Source organism: Notamacropus eugenii, chromosome 2, assembly GCF_028372415.1.
Source record: "Notamacropus eugenii isolate mMacEug1 chromosome 2, mMacEug1.pri_v2, whole genome shotgun sequence".
Taxonomy (NCBI): domain Eukaryota; kingdom Metazoa; phylum Chordata; class Mammalia; order Diprotodontia; family Macropodidae; genus Notamacropus; species Notamacropus eugenii.
This window is the reverse complement of record NC_092873.1, coordinates 198,705,821-198,716,643: the sequence shown is the minus strand read 5'-3', so window position 1 is coordinate 198,716,643 and position 10,823 is coordinate 198,705,821.

The following is a 10,823-nucleotide window of genomic DNA, read 5'->3' as shown; positions in this document are numbered from 1 at the left end:
GTAAAGACCGAGTAGATCGGTTGTCTAGAACACAGATTGTGTATGAGACAATATGGTGTGAAATGTGTCCAGAAACATAATTTGGAGTCATATAATAGAGGGTTTTAAATGCCAAAGAGAGGAGTTTCTACTTTGTCATAAAGGCAATAGGTGGGTCAGGATGCCATGTCATGAGCAGGGAAGGAAACATGGCTAGGCCTGTACTTTAGGCATATTACTTTGACAACTGTATCAAAGATATATTAGAAAAGGACAGAGACTATTTGTAGGGAAATCAATTAGGAAATCTATTACAACAATTCACATAAGAGGCACTGAGGGGCTAAAATAGGATAGTGGCCATGTATGTTGAAAGAAAAAAACTGATGCAAAAATGTTGTAGATGTAGAATGGTCAAGACTTGGAAACTGATTGAATATGGGGGAGGGAAAGGGAAAGTAAAGAATGAAGAATAATTCGAAGGTTACTAAGCTATTTGATTGCAACAGTAGTAGTATTATCAACAGAGAGTGGGAGGTTAGGGTGAAAAGCAGATCAGGGAGAAGGATAATTTTTTTTTTATTTTGGATATGTTTTTGAGATGCTTATGGCACATCCAAGTAGATAGATAAGTCCAGCAGGCATCAGGTGATTTGGGAGTAATCTTCATAGAAGCTGTGATTCAACCCAAAAGTGTTGAGATTTCCAAGAAATCACAAGAGAGAGAAAAAAAGAGAGTCATAGAATTTCACATTTGGAAGAAATCTCAATAGTTCCAAACATACTGGATAACAGAATTTCCACTGCAACCCAGTGAGTGATCATCTAGTATATTTTTCTTTGAAGACCCACTTGAGGAGGAATGCATTAGGGAACAGAAAGGGAACAAGCAATTTATTGAGCACCTACTAGGTGCTAGGCTCTATGCTGAGCACTTTACAGATATCTCTTTGGGTCCTCACAACAATCCTGGAAAGTAAGTGCATTATTATTCTCATTTTACAGTTGAACAGATAGAGAGTAAGTGCCTTACTTAGAATCCCATAGCTAGTAGGTGTCTGATGCCACCTTAAACTCAGGTATTCTGACTCCGGGCCCAGTATCCTACCTACTATGCTTTTTTATCTCCTAGGCAGTTTTGGATAGCTCTAATTATTGGGAAGCTTTTCTTTACATTAACCCTGAATTTACTTCTTGTCAACTTCTGCCCAGTGTTTCTAGTTTTACTCCTAGAGTCAAATGGAATAAGACTAAACCCCCTTCAATATGAAAGCCTTTCAAGTATTTTAAAGCAGCTATCATGAATGTCCCCCAATAGTGGAAGCAAAATATTGCTCTGAGGCATACTCATGCATACGGAGGTGGACCTTGAATGATTATTCAGAAAAAGCCACTAAGAAGGAGTCATTAGACAGGTGGGAGGAGTATCTAGAGAGACAAATGGCATGAAAATCTAAAGAATTTCCAGGAGAAAGAGGATGGGCCAGAGCGTCCAGTGTTGTAGAATAGCCAAAAGAATAAAGTCTGTGAGAAGCCCATTGGATTTAGCAGTAATAAGAATATTGGTAAGCTTGGGGAGAGCAACTTCAACTGAGTGGTAGGGTTGGAGGCCAGATCACAAAAAGCTGCAAAGTAAGAAAGATATGAGAAAGGGGAATCAAGAAGAGGATTCCTTTTTTTCAGATTTTGTCAGTGAAATGGAAATCATCTGATATCCGAGGGGAAAGGCAGCATTGAATGGACTTTTTTTTTTTAAGAAATGAGGGAGTTCTGGGTATGTTGGTAGGCAACCAGGAAAGAACCATTGGATAAAGAAATTTTGAAAATTATAAAGAAAGGGAACCATTATTGGAACAAGATCCCAGAAGAGACAGGAAGGGGTGCAATGGAGAGCACAATTAGAGGGATTGACTTGGGCAAAGTGAAGGACCATCTTTTCATCTAAGACTGGATCAAAGGAAGGAAGAATGGAATATGCTACTAACAGTACTTTGAGCACAAAATTGAGGGGAGAGGGAAGGAGCTTATAGCATATGTCCTTCATTTCTTCAAGGTAGTATGAGGCAAGTACTAAGTGGGAGAGGGAAGGAATAGCTAGGTACCTTCAAGACAGAAAAGAAGCTTTCAAATCAACATAATTGTGAATGCTATAGGAAGTTCAATAGGGAAAATAAAAAGAATTTCATGAAGTAGTTAGGGCTGAGTTGAGGTTAGATAATATAAATTTGTAATGGAGTTAGTATGATTGAACAAGCTCTTCCAGCAATGTATAAAGGATGCAGATAAGAGTCAAATCACTATCCTGGGATTGTAGACTTTAAGAGTCTTATAAACCTTAATTCACAACATTCATAATTTTTAAAAATTCAAGACAACGCTCTATGTATTATATGTATGTGTGTTCTGCCTTATAAAAACTCACTTTACCTAAACTTGAACTTACAAAAGAGATGAATTGAGAATATAGTGGAAGCATTCCTCATTTTACCTCAGACTTTCTTTGAAGTAAGAGTCATTAACCTGAGGTACATAAATTTTTACAAAAAAATTTGATTATTATTTTTCAATATAATTGAGTTTTTTGTGATCACAAGTATTTTATTTTATTCATTTAAAAACATCATTCTGAAAAGAGACCTATAAACTTCACTAGCCTGCCAAAAGGATCCAAAGGCATACACACGCATACACACATGTATGCAAAAAAATTATGAACTCCTGCCTTAAGGAGGGCACTCCCAGAATGCATTTAAAATATAAAATGACTACTTCATACACTTCTAAGCATGTAGCTTTTGAATAAAGCAAGGCACTACAAAAACAAATGAACACGTCCTTGCTTAAATAGAGTTCACCAGAGCCCCATTCCCTTAACTACTCTTCCAGCTTTTTGGCCCTGGAACTTTCCCCTTTGCCAAGAATATTCCCTTCTGGATGTGAATTAAGATGACAGGACCTCTGTGCCTAAGGATATGTCTGAAAGGCAGTCTTGTAGTCACCATGTAAAATCAGGACAGCAGTTATATCAGCAAGGGTCAATGATGTGTTTGCAGAACGCTTTGGGTTCCTTTTATAAAAAGGAACTATACAAATCCTCTGAAAGGACTGAGAGGCTAATTGTGGTCCTGTGATCATAGAAACTCATGTCACATAGGAGAAAACTAGATGAGTGTTTAGGACAAAGCCATTCATAGTAGAATTCAGTGTAATTCAGACCCAAGGTAAAGGGGTCTTATGTCAGAAGTAGCATTGTTAGTAGCCAGATCCCCATAGAGGCTGTTTAATTAATTCTTTCCTTTGAGGAGAAATGCCAATGACACTTCATTGTTTTGATAAGGAAGCCACAATTCGGGGGGGGAGAGGGCTTTCAACGTTTGTGTAAGAAATCACAAAATACATCCCCTCCCCTCTATGAGCCTAGCTTCAATCTCTCTAGGATAATAGCATGGTTTTCCAGCTATGTCCTTGTATTTCATTCCTAATACGTTTTCGCATTGTCTTTCAGCATGTATATGAGTTGTAAGTTCACTGTTTAGGAAACTATGCTATTTATCTACTTACAGATTTTGAATTTCTTGTAAGTGCAAATGAATTATAAACGATTCGTGGAAAACATTTCACTCAAGACCATATGACTCACATTACAAAGAGAGATTTTGAATTGTAACAGCTATGTTGTAGGGTTAGCGCACGGACACAGTACATGCCTGGAACTCAATTTATACTTCTTAGTCATCATACTAAAAAAATTTTTAGTGGTGATCAGTAATGGTTGAAGTACAATGGTTTCCTATCATCTTTTTTCATTTAAAATGATATTGGGGAATAGTAGAAACAAAAAAAGGTATTTTGAGAAACACACTTCCACATGTATTCAATGCTTAACCCTATTCTTTTCCCTTAGTCCACTCATGCTAAGATAAATGAAGACCATTCTCTAATATCTCACTCCAGACTCTCTCTACACACCCCCAGAAACCTCTTATCCTGGAAGTTCACGCTGCTTCTCTTTCTGATTGTATGGCTCCTCCATACATCTTCATTTTGGGCAGAGAAGGGGAGAAGGAAAAGCCAGTCATGTGTCATTTCTTTATAAGCTGAACTCTGAACTTTCTCTATCATGTCCCCTCATTGAGTACCTCCATCTAACTCACCACCACCCTAGCCACCACTTTGTAAATTTTCTTTTATGCACTGTCTTCCTCTATCGAAATGAAAGGACTGTCTTTCTGCTTGTATTTGTGTTGCCAGCTCTTAGCTGAGCACACAGTGAGCACTTAATAAATGTTTGTGGTTACTGTTGACCCTGTAACTTCACCGACCTTTAGGGTAGACCATATTTTGTATTTCTTTTTGTGTGTGTGGTGATGATGACGATATTTATGTTGCCAAAGTTAATATGAAACTTATATATTAAAAACCTTCTATAACCCTGTGGTTCTCTTTCAGGAAAAATGGACAAATCATTCTTTAAAAGTCTTTTAATGAAAACCCTGAATGAAAAAAGAAGATATTTCTAAACATGGCAAATAGGACACCATAATAACATCCAACTTGTTCATGGAATGATTCTGTGTTTATTTCTAATGATGGATGGCAAGGAAGAGATACAACTATGTATACTTAAGACTTCATTATCAACATGGATTCCAGTATATAGCATCTCATTAAAAAAACTTAATTGAGCTTTTTCTATTTGTCACTTTTCACTTTCTTCTCTCTTTATTTAGGACAGAATCACAGATTTTCAGAGTGAAATAGACCCTAGAAACCATTTAGTTCAATTGATAACCCAACACAAAGTATCCCTACAACTCACTACCTTTTAAGTAAGTTCATTTGACATTTAGACAGCTATGATTATAAGGAAGGTTTTTCTGATATGAAACAATCTGTCTTTTTGCAACTTGCACCCTTTGCTCCTGGTTCTGCTCTCCTGGATCAACAAGAACAAATCTAATCTCTTTAGTACATGACAACTTTTCTAATACTTAACCACAGAGAATTTTTCCTAAATTGAGGCTCTTGGAACTTGACCCAGTACCCCAGCTGTGTTCTGACCGGGACTATAGAGGCATAGGGGGACTATAAACTCCTTACTTCTGACAGCTGTACTCCTATGAGTGGCAGTAATATTGCATTAACTTTCTAGGTTGCCATATCATGTTATTGGTCCATATTCAGCTCATAATCTGCTAAAAACTCCAAGAATTTTTTCAGAACAATTGCCATAAAACCATGCCACCACCATCTTGTACGGATAACACTGGGTTTTCTCCCCTCTTTTTAGGTAAATAGTCATTAATATAACAAAGCATATAAAAATTATGAAGGTTAAATATGAATAGCAGGCATAAGAGTTTTAATGATTTCAACCAAGAAATCAATAATCAACCAACAAGCAATTACTGTGTGTCAGTTGCAATCAGATCTTCTAATAGAGCAGGAAATCACATAGATAAGGGCCAAGGCATGAGAAGGGAGCCAAGCAAATAATTCTTATATGTGATCCACATGGACTGATCCAAAATTTGTAAGGTAGAATGGCAAGGAAGGAATTAGTCTGCAAATAAAAAATATTTTATTTAAAAAGAAAAAATCTAAAGATTAATGGAATCCATGTCATATTAAAATATTTTATATAAAAATCTGTAATTGAGCAGGTTTTTCTAAGGTTTACTTAAATTTCCTTTAAAATCAGTGCAATATTTCTAAAGAATGTTAGAAAAGACCGGTAAATTTTTAGCATTATATAGAAATATGTAAAAAGACAATGACTAATCAGAAGAGATGATCTTTAAGATTGGTACCATGAAGGGTATTTCTTAGTATGCCCTGCAAAACCTAGCACAGTATTGGACCAATAAATGGTGATATTGTCACATCTCTAACTATGATCCAGCATGTCTTCAAAGCACAAAACAGCAATCAAAAGTGTTATGTTAAAATATATAGCTCCCACTAAACATGAGGGAAAAAATCTTCACAGATTATTATAACCTACCCCCACCCCATGGTATAAATGTGCCCATATTCTCAAACCACATAAAAGTCTCATATATATACTTGTATAGCCAGAGACACATGAGATACTACAATGGTCATATATGCCTCTCACTCGATTAGCTGCCTTTCTAAGAATGTGAGCTAATCAACAAAGCAAATAAACATAGAAATAAAAGGAAATTGGAGGACAGTCCAGGGCAGCTAGGTAGCACAGTGGAGAGAGCACTGAACTTGGAATCAGAAAGACTCATCATCCTGAGTTCAAATCTGACCTCAGATACTTACTAGCTGTGTGACTCTGGGCAAGTCACTTACCCCTGTTTGTCTCAGTTTCTTCATCTGTAAAATGAGACAAACCACTCCATTATCTTTGCCAAGAAAACCCCAAATGGGGTCACTTAGAGAGGAATACTCTGAAAAATGACTGAACATGACAGCCCAGATTGTTTCAGCTGTACTCTTCCCATAATAAAATATTAGTATTAAAAGGATAAGCACTTGTTTTATGGAGAAGTTTGAGCTCATTAAAGAAGCTCTATGAATGCCTAAAGGTAATATAGTCTTATTTCCTCTTACTCTTTCATTGTGAGTCCAGTGTGTTGTCCATGTATAGTTCCTGTCTATGGACAGCTCTGTGAATGGCCCATATCAAAATCTGTTTAGAGTCTGCCATTCTTAATCCACTTGTTTTTTCTGTGTGTATGGTTAGATCAAATGCTTTTGAATGGTTATGAATATTATGCAGGAAGCCCTGCAATGTTCTAGGGACTGATACAGTCAGCATGATATTATTTGAAAATTTGTGGAGTTTACATCCTTATGCCGCACTTGATAATAATAATCAGCTCTACCTGTGCTTGTAAAGGAATTTTTAAAGCTTTTGATGCATACATAGGAGATAGAATGTTAGAAAATATCATTCATGGAAAGCAATTTTTGTTTTGTTTTGCTAAAAAAAGATTTGTAAATACTGTTGAAATGCATATAGTTAATCTTTTCCTCTTCTTGGAGAACAGAAAGTAGGTTTCAACACAAGAATAGATCTGAGCAGGAAAAATGTTACATGACATGGTTAAGGACCATTTTTCTTTCCTTTCCTGATTAGTGTCTTTGATATATTTTCTTGGTGATAATGTGAGTTAATATGTATGAAAGTATTTTGTAAGCCGCAAAACTCTCTATAAATACAAATATAAAACATTCTTCTTAGGGTAGAGAAGTGGGTGGTAATAAGGAAAGGAGGAAAGTAAGCTGCAAAGAGAGCCTAGAAATGAAGTTGGGTCTGAAGGTCAATCGTTTATAGTTTATATACTTTAAAGCACTCTATTGTAAGCAATTATTAGAGTTCTGTGAAGCAAAATATATTTTTGACTTAATGCTTGAACTCCATAATAATGACGATTGTGTTTCATTTACCAGGATTGCTTTCCTTTGTTGCATCCAGCGTATTTCCTTGAGACACAAAGATTAACAAAACCATAAGTCTAGTGAGACTTCAGTTACATCATAATTGTATCTTTGGGTAGGAGCACGCCAGAATGACCTTGGATGGATGAGAATTTAAGTGGTTTTCTTCATTACATTGTAGTGTCTAACATACACTCTAAGACAGATTCTTGACGTCATGGTATTCTGGTGAAACCTATGGGACCCCTTCTCAGAATAATGTTTTAAAACACATAGGATTGCAAAGGAAACCAATTATATTGAAATAGTTATTTTTAAAATTACAGTAAAGTAATAGATCTACTGGTAGAGCTAATAATTACAATAATTTCAAAGTGATTAGTATGTATTAGTGATTAGTATAAATGATATTTCAAGATATATGAAACAGCAATAGTGTGACATGAAAACATCTGTAGTTTCTATTGGTGACAAAGTATTCATAATATTGTTGTTTTGTTGCCTAAATTCACTATTGAAGAAAAAGCTAACTTTCATTTAAAAGTTAGTGACGATAAAGATATAATTTGTTTTCCCATCCAGATTCATAAATCCTGTGTTAATATTGATTGTGATGGAATACTGTGGTGCTATAAGAAATGATGACCTTGGAAAAATATGGAAAGACTTATACAAAATAATGAAGAATGAAATGAGTAAAACCAAAAGAACATTATATACAGTAACAGCAATATTGTTTCAAGAACAACATTGAGCAAATAAGTCATTTTAACTATTATAAATTTCCGAATAAACTATAAAGGACATATGAAGAAAGAAACTGTCTTCATCCAGAGAAAGAATATAAATAGAATTTTTGTATAGAATAATTTTATATGTGTGTGTACATATATTATATATGTATATAATATATATGCATATATTTGTGCCTAATGGTACCCATCTCTAGGGTGGGGAGAGGGAGGAAAGCAAAAAAGAAAGAAAACAGAAATCTCTACATGATAACTTTATTATATTTTTTAAACGAATATCAAGTTGTACATAATACATTGGCAGTTTTGTGTACAATCATATTTTTATTATACAATGTTATTGAAATGCTTGTTTTCTTCCATAAATTAAAAATAAAATAAATGTGAATAAATAATATTTGCTCTAAGAGAATTGTGGCTTACGTCTCACTTGAGGCTACTCCTTGTTGGACCTAAAGCTCTTTTCCCTAGTTATGTACAATAAAACATTCCAAATAAAGACAGAATGCTTTAAGTGGAACTTCCAAAATGTTTTGACTCTGTCTCTCCCTAGAACTATGACTACGATAAACCTGTTTGTCCAGAGCTTGTCCTCTACTCTTTGTCACCATTGGTTGTTATTGTTTTCATGTACAACACAAACCCTCAAATGCATCTGCACTTTGGTTTGTTTACTGTGCATTCCTGGTGCCTGAAAAAGCAAACAGACAGATTAAGGAAATAATCAAGCTTTCCTTTTAGCTGGACTTGTAGGTACTATATAAATTGTGCCTCAGATGCCTGGAGGTGTGGAAAGAACCACATCACCTTTTGTGTAAATTTCTAGGCTAGTGGTAAGCTTTAAGCTAGAATAGGATCATTGAAGCTTCCTCTTCCGATCTCTAAGAGAGATAACGATGAAACTCTACCTATAGGAGTTTTTCCAGATCTTTGGCTAAAAGACAACTTTAATGGGCTTTGGGGTCAGTCCATTTAGCACCGGGCTAATGAAAAATCCTTAACTTAGGAAAAGAACATTCCAAAGGGCCAGAGAACTAGATACACATCTAAATATACATGTATTAAATAAATGGGAAAATTCTAAAGAAGATAAAATACTACTGCTCACATAAGAAACAAGTGGTTTTTCAGTGCCATGTATCTACCTGTGATTGTTGGTGGTGAGGTGGTTGTGGGAATTAGGAGAAGGGAGCAATAAACAAATTAAAGTCTAAAGAGAGTGGTAGGGAAAGAGTGCAGGATGTGAACTCTTAATCTGTTTCGTGCTGTGCTTTCAAGAAGCTGGATGTGGATCCCACTTTGGGGGAGAGGTTGGGGTTGATCATACATAGCTGCCTACCTTTGAGAGGATTAAAATGAGACCATTACAGGTAAAGGACCATTTCATAGTCCAGATACATAACTTTTTACATTTTCTGTTCATAAAACAATTGAAATAAAATATCTGGCTCTTCCATCATGTACATATGAATGAAAAAGAGAAGGAAAGGCTCTTTGACCTTTTGAAAACAAACTTCCAAGAACTTCGCAGACTTTTGAAACCCTGGTGAAGTTTGTTCTTGATATATATTTCTTTTTGTCCAGTCTCTGGGCTCTTATTCTAGGTATCAATGTGCCATGATTGGTATGTATTCCATCTTCATCTCTGCATCAGACACATTCTGTCTGTCTGTCTGTCTGTCTCTCTCTCTTTCTCTCTCTCTCTCTCTCTCTCTCTCTCTCTCTCTCTCTCTCTCTCTCTCTCTCTCTCTCTCTCTCTCGTATCAAGGTGTAGGGGCAGCTAGGTGGTACAGTGGATAGAGCACAAGTCAGGAGGACCTGAGTTCAAATCTCACCTCAGTCACTTGACACTCACTAGCTGTGTGACCTTGGGCAAGTCACTTAACCCCAATTGCCTCAGCCTGGGTCATCTCCAGTCATCCTGATGAACATCTAGTCACTAGATTCAGATGGCTCTGGAGGAGAAGTGAGACTAGTGACCTGCGCAGCCCTCCCTCACTCAAAACAAAGTCAAGTGCAAGTCATGCCATTACTTCTCTGATGGCATGGTCTTCTTCAGCAGCAAAGGATGAACACATACATCAAGATGCAGCTCAAATATTACCTTTTCCCTGAAGCCTCTCTCGAATTCTCCACTGCTAGCACTCTCTGGATCAAATTATCTTGTATATAACTACTGTGCATTCAGTATTTATTTTTATTAACTGTCTTAAACTATATTTAGACTACATTAAACTATATTTAGACTGCATATACTTACATATGTACTTGTTATGTTCCCCATTAAAATGTAAACTCATTGCAGTGTACAATGCTTCATTCATTGTATTTATTTTCCCAGTATTGACTAGTGTCTGGCACATAGTATTTAATAAAGACTTATCTATTGATTATTGTACTGTTTAGCACTATACTACTAATATTGTGTAACTCCAACAAAGAATGCCCTTTCATAGATTTATTCAGGCTGAATATCCTTATGTTCATGCAGACTATCTCTCATTCTTAAGAACACTCTCCATTCATAATCATTTTTCAGAACCTTTGTTTTCCTTAAACGTTTAGCCAGGCATAGAACAGTCTCAGAAAAACCTAGGAAGACATATGAATTGAGACAAAGTGAAGAGGCTAGAACCAGGAGAACAGTGTAGACAGTAACAGCAAAATTGTAATGATCAA